This window comes from Vicia villosa, unplaced genomic scaffold (assembly GCF_029867415.1).
Source record: "Vicia villosa cultivar HV-30 ecotype Madison, WI unplaced genomic scaffold, Vvil1.0 ctg.000731F_1_1, whole genome shotgun sequence".
NCBI classification, from domain to species: Eukaryota; Viridiplantae; Streptophyta; class Magnoliopsida; order Fabales; family Fabaceae; genus Vicia; species Vicia villosa.
In genome coordinates this window covers 598833-617627 of record NW_026705327.1, presented here as the reverse complement: position 1 = coordinate 617627, position 18795 = coordinate 598833, and positions in this window count along the sequence as shown.

Here is an 18795-nt window from a genome sequence, read left to right as displayed (position 1 = left end):
GTTTGAGAAACTTATGGTTAAGGAGGAAGTTTAATCGAGATTTGGTTGCTTGGAACTTTGTGGATTGATCACTCCCTTAGGTTTAGGCAATTTTTTGTTTCGATTAGCCTTAGGACTTATCCTTTGTTTGTTAACCAAACCACATTACAACCTTGAAAAGCCCTTGTGATTCTTGCTTTTGTATCTTCAATGTGATTTTTGGATGAATGCATAATTTAATATTTTGTTTGCAAGATTGTTGGATGAGTGTTAAAAGTCCTTCACCTTTGTGTGTTCTTCATCCATTGATGAATTTTTGTTAGGTGTGATTCATGATGTGAGCACGTATTGTGTTAGAATGTTTTGTATGCTTTTTGTGCTTAGGATTCGTTTCGTTTACTTGTTGTCGTTGTAGGATAGTGGTAAGTACTTACTTTCTTTATACATTTTTGTGTTGAACCATACATTTGTTTTTGGTTTTTTAAAACTTGTTGATTGACAATTCTTTGGTTTATTACTTTTTATTCTTTGATTTATTTGACATTGTTTGAGGACAAACAAAGTTTCAAGTTGGGGAGAGTTTGATAAGTGCCAAAATGTACTTATTTTGTGTATGTAAATAGTGGCACTTATCGAGACTTTTGTTAATACCGTTTGAGTAATTTCGCGTTTTGTGTATAAATACGTATACTTTGTGAATAGTTGTATTTTCATATACTTTTATACCATTTAATAGTTTTTCCTTTGTTTTTATAGGCATTCATGCTTATTGGAGCCTTGAGGAATAAAGTGTCAAAGGCACGACTTCGATTTCGCAGTTTTGGTGCAAGCCCGCTTAGCCACCGTCAAGCGGACTTCAATAGGGTCAAAATAAGGATGAACAAAATCATCATTTTGGTTTCCATTCAATTATAATTGGATAGACAATTTAATAAGCTTTCCAACTCTTTAAACCGGGCGCAATTCGGAGTCACGGTTCTTGAGTTATGGCGAAAACAAAATCTAATTTTTAGCAGACTCTGCTAAACAGACTCTGTGCCGCTAAGCGGACCTGTGAATTTTCAGACTTGTTAAAAAGAGGAAAAATCACATTTTTAGGTTATGGGTTGGGTATTTTTGTGTGCCAACACCATCAACTTCATTCTTAGAGTAGGATTGACTTAGAAAATAACACCGGGTCATGCACTTGGAAGATCGGAGGTGGATTTCTCATCAACCGGAGCAGACAACCTGCGAGATATTTGGTTTATCTCTTCTATTCTCTGTGTATTTATTTTTGTTGGGCTTGTTTGTATATTTACTCGAATCTTATGTATATTTACCGATTATAATGTTATGTTTAACTTGCTTTACAAATATGTGTTGATGTTGTTCTGGACTTTTGCTCTATGCTGGGGATTTGGGTTGCTTTAGAGATAAACTTCTTGAATCCTTATCTAGGATGATAATCTGTTGGTTATGAACTCTAGAGATAGATTTAGAGCTAGCATTCACTGTGGGTATTTGTACTTAATGCTTTCTTGTTTGAGCGGCGCGCGAGAGATTGCCGACGCGAGAATACAGATGTTCTCGCGACTTCATTTTAGAGATAACCTTAGTTGTGTGATTGTCTCGTTTATGCTCCAGAGATGGACGCTTATGTGAGAGATACGTGATGACATAGATGAGTATCGTAGGTTGAGTATAACGGGTTGGTAAGTGTATGTTTGTGAAGAGTGAATATATTTACATTCTTGATAAGTTATTTCTCTTCTAAGAATGTGTTTATTATTTTCTTGTCTATATCTTTGTTTACTTTTTCCTCATTCAATCCAAAGTTCGAGACCGTAGAAACTGTTGAATGGCATCTCTCCATCTTTGAGGACGATAATTCCCGGATCAATATTTCCAAATCTTTTTTGTTGCTTGCCCTATACTGAATTCAACAAAATGGCGCCGTTGTCGGGGATGGTTGCTTGAATTGCATCGCAATAGTTTTTATGGTTTTGAGCTTTATATATAACGTATATATTGTATAGTTTCACGTATATATATTTACTTGTACATGTTTACTTGTTTATGTTCACCATATAGTTACTTGTATATGTTTGCATACAAGTATACTTTGTTGGTGAATGTTGGTGAAACACGTTGAGATCGGACCCGTTCGTTATTCAAAATCTTCACTTCTCAACTTGTGAATCCAACATTCACCAATTTTCTCTTTTTGTATGATAAGAATTGTATTTTTCCATACTTGTATATATGTGTTTGTTTTTGTATATAGTTGTATACTTTGGTTTTTATGTTCGTTTAATCATTGTATATATTTGTACCTGTAACGTTTGTTGAGTGCTTTAGTTAGGACACTTTCTTTAGGCTTTGCGGTGAGACATCACCATGGCATGATTGGAGGAAGCTACTTAACAAACACCGAAACAATAAAGGCGTTGAGCTAACGACGTAAAACAAGCGCTTGTTGGGAGGCACCCCAACGGTAAAATTTTGTTTTCTTGCTTTGTACCAGTGGGGTTCCTATTCCACTTGGTTCACTCATTTTTCCCACTTTCACCATGGCTATTTAGTAGTAGATACTAGTTTTACTTTTCTAATTCTTATATTGGTTGTTTGTACTAGAATTTTATCGGTAATTCGAAGAATTTTGAGGTGATTTTCCAGAGCTTGAGTGTTTCAACTTGCGGATGTATGGTAGGATATTGTTTTTGAAGTCGTATCATTCAACATACTCATTTATCGTTTTCTGTAGCATAACATGTTTAGGAAACTTTTCATTTGCACAATTACCATACCATTCATTCTTTTGCATTACTTGCTTGTTGATTGAATTACTTTAGTTTCCAAACCATAAATGCGAGGAAGCTTTCCATTGTTTACATATGCTGGAGGCCACAATCTTTGTTTTAACTGGATTTTATTATGTTTAATCTTTTGTTTATATTGATTTAATGAAAGCATGAAAAGGATCAAAGCATTTTGTTTCATTTTGAACACAACCACCATAACCAAATAGTCAATTGACCTTATGAGTTTGTGATCATTTGTTAACCCTTTTGAGCCTTTTTGTCAATGTCCATGATGTTTTTGCTAAATGCTTATCTTTGAGTGTTTAGTTCTCATATTTGCATGGATGATTGATTCTTTGTCTTCTTGAACCCTCAACCGTGATTTTTGGTTTGAATTTTTACCTTGCCTAAGAAAGTAGAGAGTATTCACATTATGATGTGGTTGAATTCAAGTTGGGAAGAAAAATGGTTACTACTTATGTGGTTGTTTCTATGAGGTTGAAAAGAAAAAGAAAGAAAAAATGTGAAAAAGTTTTGAAAAACAAAAAGGAAAGAGAAGCGAATAATTGTGCTAATAAGTATTTTGATTGGTTTGAGAAACTTATGGATAAGGAGGAAGTTTAATCGAGATTTTGTTGCATGGAAATTTGTGGATTGATCACTCCCTTAGGTTTAGGCAAGTTTTTGTTTCGATTAGCCTTAGGACTTATCCTTTGTTTGTTAACCAAACCACAATACAACCTTGAAAAGCCCATGTGATTCTTGCTTTTGTATCTTCAATGTGATTGTTGGATGAATGCATAATTTAATCTTTTGTTTGCAAGATTGTTGCAAGATTGTTCTTCATCCATTGATGAATTTTTGCTAGGTGTGATTCATAATGTGAGCACGTATTGTGTTAGAATGTTTTGTATGCTTTTTGAGCTTAGGATTTGTTTCGTGTACTTGTTGTCTTTGTAGGATAATGGTAAGTACTTACTTTCTTTATACATTTTTGTGTTGAACCATACATTTGTTTTTGGTTTTTTAAAACTTGTTGATTCACAATTCTTTGGTTTATTACTTTTGATTCTTTTATTTATTTGACATTGTTTAAGGACAAACAAAGTTTTACGTTGGGGAGAGTTTGATAAGTGCCAAAATGTACTTATTTTGTGTATGTAAATAGTGGCACTTATCGAGACTTTTGTTAATACCGTTTGAATAATTTCCCCTATTGTGTATAAATACGTATACTTTGTGAAAAGTTGTATTTTCATATACTTTTATACCATTTGATAGTTTTTCCTTTGTTTTTATAGGCATTCATGCTTATTAGAGCCTTGAGGAATAAAGTGCCAAATGCACGGCTTCGATTTCGCAGTTTTGGTGCAAGCCCGCTTAGCCACCATCAAGCGGACTTCCATAGAGTCAAAACAAGGATGAACAAAATCATCATTTTGGTTTCGATTCATTCATTATTGGATAGAGCATTGAATAAAATTTCAAACGCTTTGAACCGGGCCCAATTCGGAGTCACGGTTCTCGAGTTATGGCGAAAACAAAATCTGATTTTTAGCAGACTCAGCTAAGTGGACTCTGTGCCGCAAAGCGGACCCGCGAATTTTCTGATTTAGTAAAAAGGGGAAAAATGACATTTTTAGGTTATGGATTGGGTACTTTTGAGTCCCCGCACCATCAACTTCATTCTTAGAGTAGGATTGACTTAGAAAACAACACCGGGTCATGCACTTGGAAGATCAGAGGGGGATTTCTCATCAACCGGAGCTGACAACCCGCGAGATGTTTGGTTTATGTCTTCTATTCTCTATGTATTTCTTTGTGTTGGGTTTGTTTGTATATTTACTCGAATCTTATGTATATTTACCGATTATAATGTTATGTTTAACTTGCTTTACAAATCTGTGTTGATGTTGTTTTGGATTTTTGCTCTATGTTGGGGATTTGGGCTGCCTTAGAGATAAACTTCTTGAATTCTGATCTAGGATCATAATCTGTTGGTTCTGAACTCTAGAGATAGATTTTGAGCTAGCATTCACTGTGGGTATCTGTACTTAATTCTTTTGTGTTGCAGCGGCGCGAGAGATCGCCGACGCGAGAATACGGATGTTCTCGCCACTTCGCGTTAGAGTTAACCTTAGTTGTGAGTTGATCTTGTTTAGGCTCTAGAGATGGACGCTTATGTGAGAGGTACGTGATGACATATATGAGTATCGTAGGTTGAGTATAATGGGTTGGTAAGTGTATGTTTGTGAAGAGTGAATATATTTACATTCTCGATAAGTTATTTCTCTTCTAAGAGTGTGTTTATTCTTTTCTTGTCTATATCTTTGTTTTCTTTGTCCTCATTCAATCCCAAGTTTGAAATCGTAGAAACTGTTGAATGGCATCTCTCCATCTCTGAGGACGATAATTCCCGGATCAATAATTCCAAATCTTTTTTGTTGCTTGCCCTATACTGAATTCAACAAAATGGCGCCGTTGCCGGGGATGGTTTCTTGAATTTCATCGCAATAGTTTTTATGGTTTTGAGCTTTGTATATAACGTATATATTGTATAGTTTCACGTGTATATATTTACTTGTATATGTTGACTTGTTTATGTTCACCAAATAGTTACTTGTATATGTTTGCATACAAGTATACTTTGTTGGTGAATGTTGGTGAAACACGTTGAGATCGGACCCGTTCGTTATTCAAAATCTTCACTTTTCAACTTATGAATCCACATTCACCAATTTTCTCTTTTTGTATGATAATAATTGTATTTTTTCCTTACTTGTATATATGTGTTTGTTTGTGTATATCGTTGTATACTTTGGATATTATGTTCGTTTAATCATTGTATATATTTGAACTTGTAACGTTTGTTGAGTGCTTTAGTTAGGACACTTTCTTTAGGCTTGTGCAGTGAGACGTCACCATGGCATGATTGGAGGAAGCTACTTTCCAAACACCGAAACAATAAAGGCGTTGAGCTAACGACGTAAAACAAGCGCTTGTTGGGAGGCATCCCGATGATTGTAAATGTTGTTTATAATTAGGATTAAGAAGTATTTAGGTGAAGTGGAGGAAAATTGGAACAACTGTTTCTGTTCTGATTTTTCAGGTTTTTATGTCATCCGCTAAGCGATGATAGTAAAATTTTGTTTTTTTGCTTTGTACCAGTGGGGTTCCTATTCCACTTGGTTCACTCATTTTTCCCACTTTCACCAAGGCTATTTAGTATTAGATACTAGTTTTATTTTTCTAATTCTTTTATTGGTTGTTTGTACTCGAATTTTGTCGGTAATTCGAAGAATTTTGAGGTGATTTTCCAAAGCTTGAGTGTTTCAACTTGCGAATGTATGGTAGGATATTGTTTTTGAAGTCGTATCATTCAAGGTACTCATTTATAGTTTTCTAAAGCATAACAGGTTTAGGAAACTTTTCATTTGCACAATTACCATACCATTTATTATACCCCAAAATTTGCCCGCATCTTTTTTCAAGAAAACTCCAATCTAAAAATTAAGAATCTCATATAATCATGGATTTTTATTTCATAAATATCTTGACATATGAAATACTTAGTTTTTAGAATTTTTTCTTATACAGTATTTTGGCTTACAGTTGAATTTATTCTTACGCAAACGCCAAATACTGTTTATTACTTCACGCATGCTATTTATTTGATATTTACTTACATATAAATAGTACTGACACAATTGGGACAGAGTTAAATCTTTTGCAGGCGCAGAATCAGGAAACTCAGACTGTACTGGAAACAAGTAGATTATTATTATCTTTTTTTTCCCACTAATTTTGTACTATATTCCATTATTTTCAAAATCTTTTCAAATCTCTTTTTCAAAAAATCAAATCCTAACTTTATTCTATACATCTCTCTTTTTCCCAACACTATCATACACTCTCTTTCAAATCTTACTTCCACTCAAATTTTTCTTTTGTACGGAATCACTTCATTCCCCAACGTTTCTATCCTTCTTTCATTCTATAAATACATCTCATTTTTTCCATAAAATCTCACATCAAATTCTAACTCATCTCTCAAATTCCTACTTCATATCCATTCTTTCTTCTTCCCCGACAAAATGACGAAGCGGTGGGAAACGTGTTTTCTTATGGTCATCACCGTCGTGGTGGTAATCATGTCTTTCTTTTGTCTATATAGCCCTGAAGACTTTGGACCTGGGATGCTTGCATTCCCAATCATCTACATGTTATTATTTGTAGCATGGGTTATCAATCGTCATTCTTAAAGTTTGTCGTATCTCCTATTTTCTTAAACGTACCGTTTACTTGTCGTACTGTTCATTATAGTATGTAATATTTGTACTGTCAGTATTAAATGTTGTACTATTTGTCATAATGTTGCTTAGTTATTAAGATAATAGTTTGTGTGTTTTCTGCCAGTCAAATATTTATTTTTTTGTGCAGTAAATGTTTTTCAGGGTTATTATCGGTAATTTTGCTCGCGTACAGTAAATATTAGTTATTTATTATGTCTGTGTTTTTTAACAAGTCATGTAAATAAACTTTCATTTTTCACATAAAACAAAAACAACAAAAAGAAAATTAACTTTGACTGTTGATTTTTCACTCTAACTGCTACATTAACAGTCAGTTGACAGTCAAACTGCTGACAGTACAATTCTCAGTGTTTTGTACCATCAATCAAATCAAACTTTTTCATTTCAAAATTCCAAGATTTTTGTCCTAGAAGTCTTCTGAATATCACATGATTAGCAGAGACTCAGCACTGCACAAAAATCAGGTACGCTTAACTGTCTCCTACACAAACAGTCCATAATTAGGGTTTCTTGTTTTTTCAGGAGAAACAAGTTTTTGAGACCTCAAATGGATTTCATGGACCTCCATATATCTCAAAGTACCATCATACAAAATTTCAAACTTCAATTCACTCAGACGCACCGTCAGCAGCTCAAACAGTCAACAGACCACCCGTTTGACCAAAAAGGTCAACAGACAGTCAAAAATGAAATTTTTTGTTAACATTCATATTTTATCAAAGGATTCATCATTTGATCATTGGATGATCATAATTCATCAAGGCAAGATCAAAAATTAACAAAACCCTAAGATTCAGAATTAGGGTTTTTACCTGAAAAGTCAACTGAACTTTGACTGGTCATAAGTCTCTCATCCTTCATCCAAAAAATTCAAACCAAAGCTCATTTTTAAGGAAATTCAATTATCTTTCAAATGCAATTGGTCCCATGGTCAATAGATTCAACATTTGAAAGTCAACAAAAAGACACTTTTTTCAAAAGGACACACAAGGAGCATCAAAAATAATTTTGACATGAGACCAAAGACATTGGTTAGAGGACTCTTTGAGGTTTCCAAAAAATGAAAGATCTCCTTCATATGACAAAAATTGAAGGATTTACACCTTGTTGAAGTTGGCTAAATTTTGGGAAAATGCATAAAACCAACATTGCTCAAAAATGTATTTTTTCCAAATGGGGCCAAGTTTTCATAGTTCAAACATATTTGCCATGATATTATGGGCCTCCCACGACCAAGACAAAACCCACACCATTTTTATCCATTTTTGGTTTAATTTTATTCTATTTTAAGATTAAATGAAAATGGAAAATGGAAGGATAATGGATAGCTTAGTTTCTAAGCACGGGTCATCCAAGAATCTTTAGTTTGCTGCAAAAGATTGAAGTACAAGGCAAGAGCATTGAAGAGAAGCAAGACTTGGTCAATAATTCAAAGATTTTTAATATTTAAAAATCAAGAATTCAACAAAGACAATCAATACTTCTTGGCTTAGTTTCTAAGCACTCTTGGCCTATAAATAGCTTGGCATACATCAACAACAAGAAGAGACACGAAATATAGCAAGAGAGATAGCCATCAACTTCACAAAATTCTCAAAAAATCTCCAAACTTTGTAATTTTCATTTTCATATTTCCAATCAATATCAATACAAAACAAGCTTTCCAATCATCTTCTGAGATCATATAGAGTAAGAATGAACCCTTAATATGGTCCCATGAGAGTCGTAACACATGCATAGTGTTCTTCATATTCATACATAATTAATTTTCGTTTTCCTATATTTAATCAACCTCAATGTAATCTAATAATTCTAATGAGTTCATGAGGTCCTATAGGGCAGGTCTGGGCTTTAACATGTTGGTTTCCACGTGAAAATTGCTCAATACCATTGATGAGTGTTCATGCATGTTCAAACTTTAATCTCTTCGAATCCGTAGCTACAACACTCAAATAGCAAAACTAAGACCACCATCGTGTTCAGGAGGTCATTTTAAGTCGATCTGGTTCCCTTTTGTTTTTTGTTCATAGCTGTTTTTGTAGGTTTTCAAATGCATGGAAATCTGAAAGAAAATCCGCAGGTAAGTCTGCATGAAAATCCGCAGGTACCAAGGAGGAAGATGATGAATAGTGAGGTTGACATGTTGACCGCACGCGTGGCCATTTCTGTCACTTTCATTCGCCAGTCAGCTTTCGTGGGTCCCACGTTTGACTTTCAAACTCTGAATGATCACATGTTGCACCTCTAACCACGTGTACCATGTATCCACGCATCTAGGCCATAGATCTCCACCAATTCTTCATCTAACGCACCAAAACACACTCCCCATGCCATAGACCCTCAGATCAACCACACAGGATCAGGCCTTATTTTATTTTCTATTTTATTTTAATTTCTTTATAAAATTAATTAAAAATAGTTTTAAAAATCCAAAAAATACATAAAAAATATTTTTAAGTTTCTAAAATAATGTTTTATTTTTTGATACAAAAATATTTTATTTTTCTTCATAATTTAAATATTTTGTATAATTAATTAGATAATATGCATATATTTATCTTTTAATTATTTTCAACCAATCAAAAATCATAAAAAAATTTGTTCTTTATATTAAATATTGTTTATATATTATAGGATAATTTTGTACATATTTAGAATAATTTTCTCTTTAAGTTTTAATTATTTGTGTAATTATTTGTATAATTATGTATTAATTAACTTAATAAATTTCAAATCAATTTCAAAAATTCCAAAAAAATTAGTTTTGTTTTAAAATTTATTAACAAACATTTTGAACATATTTTGAACTCAATTTCTATGTTTAAATCTATTTTCATCTTTTTTCCTCATTTTAATTTAATTAATCATGCATTAATTAAATTAAAATAAATCATCAAAAAATCCAAAAACATTTCTTTTATTTTTTTGCAATTTAAATTCCTAGATAAATGTATAGGTTGTCAAACTCATGTAAATAGGCGTAGTTTACATTTTCTGCACACTCGATGTAATAGCGTAGATTTACTTTCCGCATTTTAAATTCCAGCACATATAAACTGCGTGTATGCCAAAGATAAAATTGAATCGTTAGATCACTAACTTCAAAGATAAAATATTTGAATCCAAACACAATCACACTTGCACCTCTTAAGGTAATCCCTTCTCATTCTTTTCAAATTCAAAGTCAAATTCTGTTATTTCAAACGCAAAATCGAACTTTTGTTTATATCCGGTGAAAGGATAGATTTTTAAAGGAAATAGGATAAAGACCTTATAACTCAGGGTAGACCTCCTAATTTGCTTGCTCAAATCAAAACAAACAAAATTCTCATATATCATTGTTTTTCAAAAAAAAACTTTCTAAAAAGATAATACTTTGTATATATCCAAACAAGGATCATTACGAAGTTAATGTTCTTTTTTCAAAAACATCTTTTGAAAGATAAAAACACTTTGTATACATCCGCACAAGGATCATTACAAAGTCAATTTACAAAGGTATCTCAAACCACATACGAGCATTTTAAAGCAACTGAAAAGTGATCGAAAACAAGTGAGCTAAGCAAATTAAAGAGCCCATGGATAACCATGGATACAAAGGGTGCTAACACCTTCCCTTTGTATAACCTACCCCCTTACCCAGAATTTCTTAAAGGTCTTTTTTCTGTTTCTTTTATAAACCTTTCCTTAATTGGATAAAATAAAAGGTCGGTGGCGACTCTCTGATTTTTCAAATACGAAAGCAGAAACAAAAAAGAGTCAGTTCACGTATCTCTCCGCGAGAGGTATGGCCGAAAACGAAGGTCCACAGAACTGGCGACTCTGCTGGGGATTTACTTTCAAAAAAAACAAAATGTTTTCAAAAAGGGGTTACCTTTAGAGAATAGATCACTCCGATGTTTTCAATTGTTTGATTTGATTGCTCTATTTTTCAAAGGTTTGTTTGGGAACTTTGCTTGTGTGAAAGATTCTAACCCAAATCTCGAGATACCTTAAGTATGTGACAATAGACCAAGGAAACTGTACGGCATGTACCGATACAGTTGATCTGGTAGTCACCGTTAGTGTGATACTTTGGTTTATACTGATGTCCCTTGAAAACGATCAAGGAGTATATTAGGCTTCCGAAATGTCATTAAACACTAATTTGTCTTAGAACCTTTTAGTTGAACTTGACTTGTGGCCTATTAAGTGGCTAGCTTTGAAATTGATCGAAGTTAGTTATCCTCGAGGAATATTTTGATCGGCCGTCCGAGCGCCGTGTTGAGATGTTACCTCCAAGGATCATAGAACCCGAATACTATTCTAGGACAGGTTTTAACCAACTCAACTTCAGTGGGGAGGGTATCACCTATCAGCTTCATGCAAGCCTTTAAACCTAAGGCTATTGTTTGATTTGTTTGTGTGTGCCACATGTTTGACATCATAAGCATCATAAGCATATCATTTTCTCACTAAACACTTCAAGGATCAAAGAGTTTACCTTTGTTTATTTATTACAGGTAATGGCTCCCGCTACCAGAGATTACATCCGAATCAACATCTCAACGGTACCATCTGAACTTAAGGACCTAATATTGGAATTCCCCAGGAATGTTCAGTTCACCGAAAGGCATGGTCACCTACTCCATTTGGTTACCTCAAGATTTGAAGAAGACATGATACAGGTCTTATTCCAGTTCTTTGATCCCGAACATCATTGTTTTACATTTCCTGATTACCAGTTAGTACCCACTTTGGAAGAGTTTTCTGAACTAATTGGATTACCTGTTCGAAATCAATTACCTTTCACTGGATTAGCAAGGATTCCAAAACCTGAAGTCATTGCTGCTGCTTTACATTTGCGAAAGTCAGAAATCAAGTCCAATTGGGAAACAAAAAGTGGAGTTAAGGGTTTGCTTGCTAAGTTCTTAATGGAAATGGCTCGATTACTACTAGAAAACAAAAGTTATCCAACATTGCTGGGAGACATTCTAAGTGTACACATCATCAACCTTTTCCTAACCCGTAACCCGGTACCAACATTGCTGGGAGACATTCTACATTCTCTACACACTCGTACAATGAAGAAACGAGGAACTCTTATGTGCTGTATACCACTACTGGCTAGGTGGTTTACATTTCATCTTCCCCGATCAGTGTTAAGAAATGAACAAAGAATTCAATGGTCTCGCAGGATTATGTCTTTGTCTCATTCATATATCCGGTGGAACAACTTCTTTCAAAAAGACATTACTATCATTTGATCATTGTGGAGACTACCCTAATGTGCCACTCCTTGGCATCAAAGGGGGCATCACTTACAATCCCTCTTTAGCTCTACGCCAATTCGGATATGCAAGGAGCAACGGTCCTCATGACATGATTATCCGTGGCATTGTGTTTGATTACGAGAATGATTCTCATAGGCACCGACGAAGGTTCATACATGCATGGGGCAGTGTCTATAGAATAGAAAGCAAAACTCTAGGGCAATGGAATTATATCCCTATGGAACCTTACCTCAGATGGGTGCGGGCTCATGCTCAGAAACTCATCATGCCATATCCCGCTGTTCTACCTGTGACTATTGAGCCAGAGGTCGAAGGAGACGAACCCCAAGTTATTCTACACCCGGATATGCCAACTGCCTAGAAGAGTTGCAAAAATCTTAGGTTCAACTGAAAGAGGAAAGAGATACCTTCAAGGCACACTATCAAGACTATGAGAGAAGGATATTGGAGCTCACCGGATAACTTCAAGAAGAGCAGCAGATCAACACATTCCTGGGTGCAAAGAGAAAACGTCCATGAGAGACCTGAGGGATCATTCATTTCCTTTTTTTCTGTTTTGTAAGCCCAAATGAGGCAAAGAAAAAAGAAGAAAAAAAAAGAAATAAATTGTTTAACTAATGTTTGTTTCTCCTTTGTTTTAACAAATCTAAACTCTAAGATCCTTGAAAACATTGCACATACATTTCATTCATATACATTGCATATACATTGCATTCATATACATTGCATATACATTTCATTCATTCATACACATTGCATAACAGGTTCACATGACAGATTTCTCATCTTCTCGCTGTTTATTTCAGTCAGAAGAGATGGAATCTGAAATGAGCATCAAGAATCTCGAAGCACAGAACGCCCAAGTTCAAGTGGCAATTCTGGAACTGGCAAAGGGGCAACAAGAACTGAAAGCTTTGATAATCAAGAAGAAAAAGAAGCCCAAAGGATCTGTAGGCTTGAGCCAACTGAAAAGTTCAAAAAGCCACCAATCCCTGAAATAGTCGGTGATGGTGAACAAGGAGACAATCACAGCAACCAGGGTTCTGCCAAACCTTCTCTCTCTTCCAATGAAGAAGATGATCATTCTGGAGACGAACCGGATGATGACAAGTACCAGCAGCTGGAAGAACGTATGAAAGCTATGGAGATACAAAAAATACCTGGCTTAGATTTCAATGATCTGGGACTCATCTCGGATGTTGTTATCCCTCCAAAATTCAAAGTTCATGTCTTTGCAAAATATGATGGAGTTTCTTTCCCAAAATTACATCTGAGATCCTATGTGAGGAAGATAATACCTCACACCACAGATAATAAATTGTGGATTCACTTCTTCCAAGAAAGTCTGTCGGGTACACAACTTGAGTGATATTACCAACTGGAAAGTACAAGGGTACATACTTGGGAAGAGTTAGCTGCTGCTTTTTACAAACAGTACCAATACAATGCTGATCTTGCACCAACCCGTACTCAACTAAGGGGCATGTCCATGGCACCAAAAGAGAGTTTCAAAGGATATGCGCAAAAGTGGAGAGATATGGCTGGAAGGGTTCAACCACCCTTATCTGATCGTGAGCTGGTCGACATGTTCATGGGCACTTTAACTGGCCCTTTCTATAGTCATTTGCTGGGAAGCTCGTCATCAGGTTTCACTGACCTGATATTGACCTGAGAACGTGTCGAGAGTGGCATTCAAAATGGAAAAATTCAAATAGGCTCCTCCTCTGGTACTACAAAAAGGCCCATCAGCGGAAGAAATGAGGTCAATACAATGAAAATTCAGAAAGGTCGCAAGAATGAGCATCACCAATCCGTAGGGGCAGTTCTGATCTCCGCATCTGCGCCTCAAAAAGATCAACAGCCAAAATATACGCGTCGACCAGATGCGCCAAAGAATCAATATGCCAATCTCTCAGGCATTGCAGCATTTGCTAAAAGCAGATTTGATCACATTAAAAGATCCTCCAAAGAATGTCAACACTTCCTCTCCGAGTTATCGCCCCGATGCAACATGTGCGTATCACTCAAACTGTCTAGGACATGATGCAGATCACTGCTGGGCCCTGAAAAATAAAATACAAGATATGATAGATGCTGGGGAAATCGAGTTCGATCCTCTAAAACTCCAAATGTCATCGCGTCGCCTATGCCAAAGCATGATAAAACTGTTAATGCTATCCTGGACACTGTTTACATCTATGTGAACGAATTGTCAACTCCACTCTTCGAAGTCAAAGGAAAACTAACCCAAGCTGGTTACTTTCCAGGGTGTGACCCCGATTGCTTTTATTGCTCATACCTGCCCAATGGTTGTGAAAATATGAGAATGGGAATTCAAAAGTAGATGGATCGTCGTATCATTATGTTTGAGAAGCTCCCTTCTATGGACGTGTTATGCAAAGTCTTTGCAAACGGGATGAGACTAGAGGATGTCTTAGTGATCTCCAGCTTACCATTCAAAATCTCTGCCAAGGCTCCGTTCAAAATTTCTGCTACACTCAAAGTAGCATCAGTAGTCATTGCTAGTCCAACTCCATTTCCATACTCCTCAGACAAACTGTCCCATGGGGTTACGACACTAATGTTTATGTCCATAGAGTTAAGCAGGATACCTCGACTGAAGAGGCCGCAAAGTTAACTACTCCAACTGTGGATAATATTGTGGGTACCAGCAAGATCACGAGAAGTGGAAGAATCTTTTCACCAGAAATTTCTCCAAATATTGCTGCTGGTCCAGTCCGGGTCCCAGTTCCTAATCAAGATGACAGCGCTCGAGGCAAAGAGCCACAAGTTGAACAAGTTCAAACACCGGTGGAGATCACTGCTGAGGATCCATCAAAGCAAGAAATGGAGGAAATATTGAAAATCATCTGCAAGAGTGATTACAATATTGTTGAGCAACTGGGGCACACTGCTTCAAAAATCTCAATGCTATCTCTGCTAAAATATTCAGAAGCTCATGCCAAAGCTCTGATAAAGTTCCTGAAAGTTGCGCATGTGCCTCAAGAGATCTCAGTCGACCAATTTGAGAATTGTGTTGCCAATTTAACCGTGAATAATGGCCTCGGTTTCTCTGATGTTGATCTAACCCCTGCTGGAAAAAATCACAACAAAGCCCTACATATCTCCATTGAATGTAATGGCACCACTCTATCTCATGTGCTGGTAGATAACGGTTCTTCTTTGAACGTATTGCCAAAAACAGTACTAGAAAAGCTTGACTTCGAAGGAATTGTGCTACAACCAAGCGATGTTGTGGTAAGAGCCTTTGACGGGTCAACAAGAACAGTATACTGAAAAGTGAATCTCCCATTCAGAGTGGGCTCTCAGATCTTTGATTCTATCTTTTACGTAATGGAAATTCACCCAACATATTCCTGTTTACTTGGACGCCCTTGGATACATGGGGCAAACGCTGTAACTTCTACCCTGCATTAGAAGTTGAAGTATCCAGTAAAAGGAAAGATTGTCATAGTTTATGGCGAAGAGGAATATGTGGTTAGTCACCTGAGCAATTCCAAATATGTTGAGTTGGATGACGAATTCATTGAAACTCCCTGCCAATCTTTTGAGTTGGTCTCTCCAGATGTCTCTACCACCAAGCATATTCCTGCTATTCCAACTACAACTATGGCTTCTCTCAAAGATGCCAAAGCTGTGATCGAACAAGGTGATTGCACAGTATGGGGACAGCTTCCCGATATACCCTACAAGTCCGACAAGCTAGGCCTGGGCTATGATAGTGGAAATCAAAAGAATGATCAAAGTCCTCGTTCTGGAGGATTAATGTCACACTTCGTCAGCCAAGAAGTAAACGCCATTGAAGATGAGGGAGTGTTCTTGAACCATATCATTCAGCCATATCTTGATGAAATTCCACCCATTTCCATGGTAATGTGGGATGCTGTGGGAGAACCAAGCGGCGAGTATAATTATCCGTATACCGCACCTCAGAATTCTTATATTGCTATGGAAGACATTACCCCAACGGGATGGGGTGATCAATTTGAAAATGACAAAAGTTTCACAAGTCCCATCGCTGAGCAATATCAAAATCCACCCAAAGAAGTATGGGATACGCTAGGAGAGCCCAGTGGCAAATATGACTATATGGTGAAATATTCCGCTCCTCCGAGCTCACAAATTGCTATGGAGGACGTTGTCCCAACTGGATGGGATGAATATTACGACGACAATTTTACTCTTGAAGAAGCCAGGGAAACACCAAATAACGAGGGTTACTTTCTGTCAGAATACACTCCTCACCAGGATACACAAGTCTCTATTCAAAATATCATCCCGACTGGATGGAACGGCCTTATCGAGCATCTTGCTCAGCCAACAGAGATATCTCAGCCTGGGCTCTCATATCCAGCAGAGTATATCACTTATCCCGAAAGATCACCGGCTCATTTCCCCACTAATGAAATCAATGCTGTGGAAGATGAAGAAGACAACTGTAACTGGAACAGCTGGATACTCCCTGCTCACAACAATGGATTGAGCAACTGGAAAGCTGAGGATGTGATTTCCTTTGACCAGGAGTAAATGCCATTTCCTGTTTTCTTTGTGTATATTGTGCAAAGATAAAAATGGTTCCTGTACTATCGAACCATGAGCTTGAAAGCCGTGTGCCTTGCCCGAAGCACACTGGTCCTTTTATAAGGGCTTGTCATATCATGATCATGTGCATTCAATAAAATCATGGGGCGTTTGCATATTTAAATTTTGCGATCCTTTTTCTTTCTGTCTTTGCTTTCAAAATAGCTATGTTTTCTCACACACACCCACGTAAATAAAATGCAGATTCACATTCACGTTGGATCCAGTCGATAACGATTCTGCTATTGCCCGTCATGACTTTGAAAATCTGATCTACCAAACTGAGGACGAAAGTGAGGAAGATTGTGAAGTACCAAAAGAACTTGCAAGGCTGCTAGAACAAGAAGACAAGGCCATACAGCCTCATGAGGAACCAATTGAGGTCATCAACTTGGGCAGCAACGAGGAAAAGAAAGAAGTCAAAATAGGGGCTGATTCAGAAAACAGTGTCAAACAAAGACTAATCCAATTGTTGCAAGATTACGTCGAGATATTCGCCTGGTCCTATGAAGATATGCCAGGCCTTGACACGGACATTGTGGTTCATCGCTTGCCAATCAAAGAAGGTAGCACTCCAGTCAAACAGAAACTACGAAGGAGTAGGCCTGATATGTCAAAAAATATCAAAGACGAGGTTGAAAAGCAATTCAATGCCGGATTCCTGAAAGTTGTAAGTTATCCTCCTTGGATAGCTAACATCGTGCCTGTGCCCAAAAAAGACGGGAAAGTCAGAATGTGCATAGACTACAGAGATCTGAACCGGGCAAGCCCCAAAGATGATTTCCCTTTACCACACATCGATGTACTGGTTGACAATACCGTACAATGCAAGGTATTCTCCTTTATGGATGGATTCTCAGGGTACAATCAAATCAAGATGGCACCCGAAGACATGGAAAAAATAACCTTCACAACACCCTGGGGAACCTTTTGTTACAAAGTAATGCCCTTTGGTTTAAAGAATGCAGGAGCAACCTATCAACGTGCAATGATAGCTCTGTTCCATGATATGATTCATCAGGAGATAGAGGTGTATGTCGATGATATGATTGCAAAATCCAACACCGAGGAAGAACATCTGGGTCATCTACACAAGCTGTTTGACAGACTCAAGAAATACAGGTTGCGACTGAATCCAAATAAGTGTACCTTTGGAGTAAGATCCGGCAAACTCTTAGGTTTCATCGTCAGCAGCAAAGGTATTGAGGTTGATCCCGCCAAGGTCAAAGCCATTCAAGAAATGCCTATACCCCGTACTGAGAAATAAGTAAGAGGATTCTTGGGATGTCTGAATTACATCGCCAGATTTATTGCCCACATGACTACTACTTGTGTGCCGATCTTCAAACTATTGAAGAAAGATCATGTGGAAAGGTGGAATGACAAATGCCAGATATATGCTGACAAGGTACATGTACCTCCAGTCCCGTTAAACGTCCTGACGGCTCCTTGGCCTTTTGCAATGTGGGGTATTGATATGATTGGAGAAATCAAACCTACTGCCTCCAACGGACATTGCTTTATCCTGGTCGCTATTGATTACTTCACAAAATGGGTAGAAGCAGCTTCATTTGCTTCTGTCACCAAGAATGTCGTGGCCCGATTCATCAAGTACAATCCCATTTGTCGGTATGGCATTCCCGAAAGGATCATCACAAACAATGGCACAAATTTAAATAACAAAATGATTACTGAACTCTGCACACAGTTCAAGATCAAACATCATAACTCCTCCCCATATCGACCAAAGATGAATGGCGCAGTGGAAGATGCCAATAAAAACATCAAGAAAATCATACAAAAAATGACAGTAACCTACAAAGACTGGCATGAGATGTTACCTTT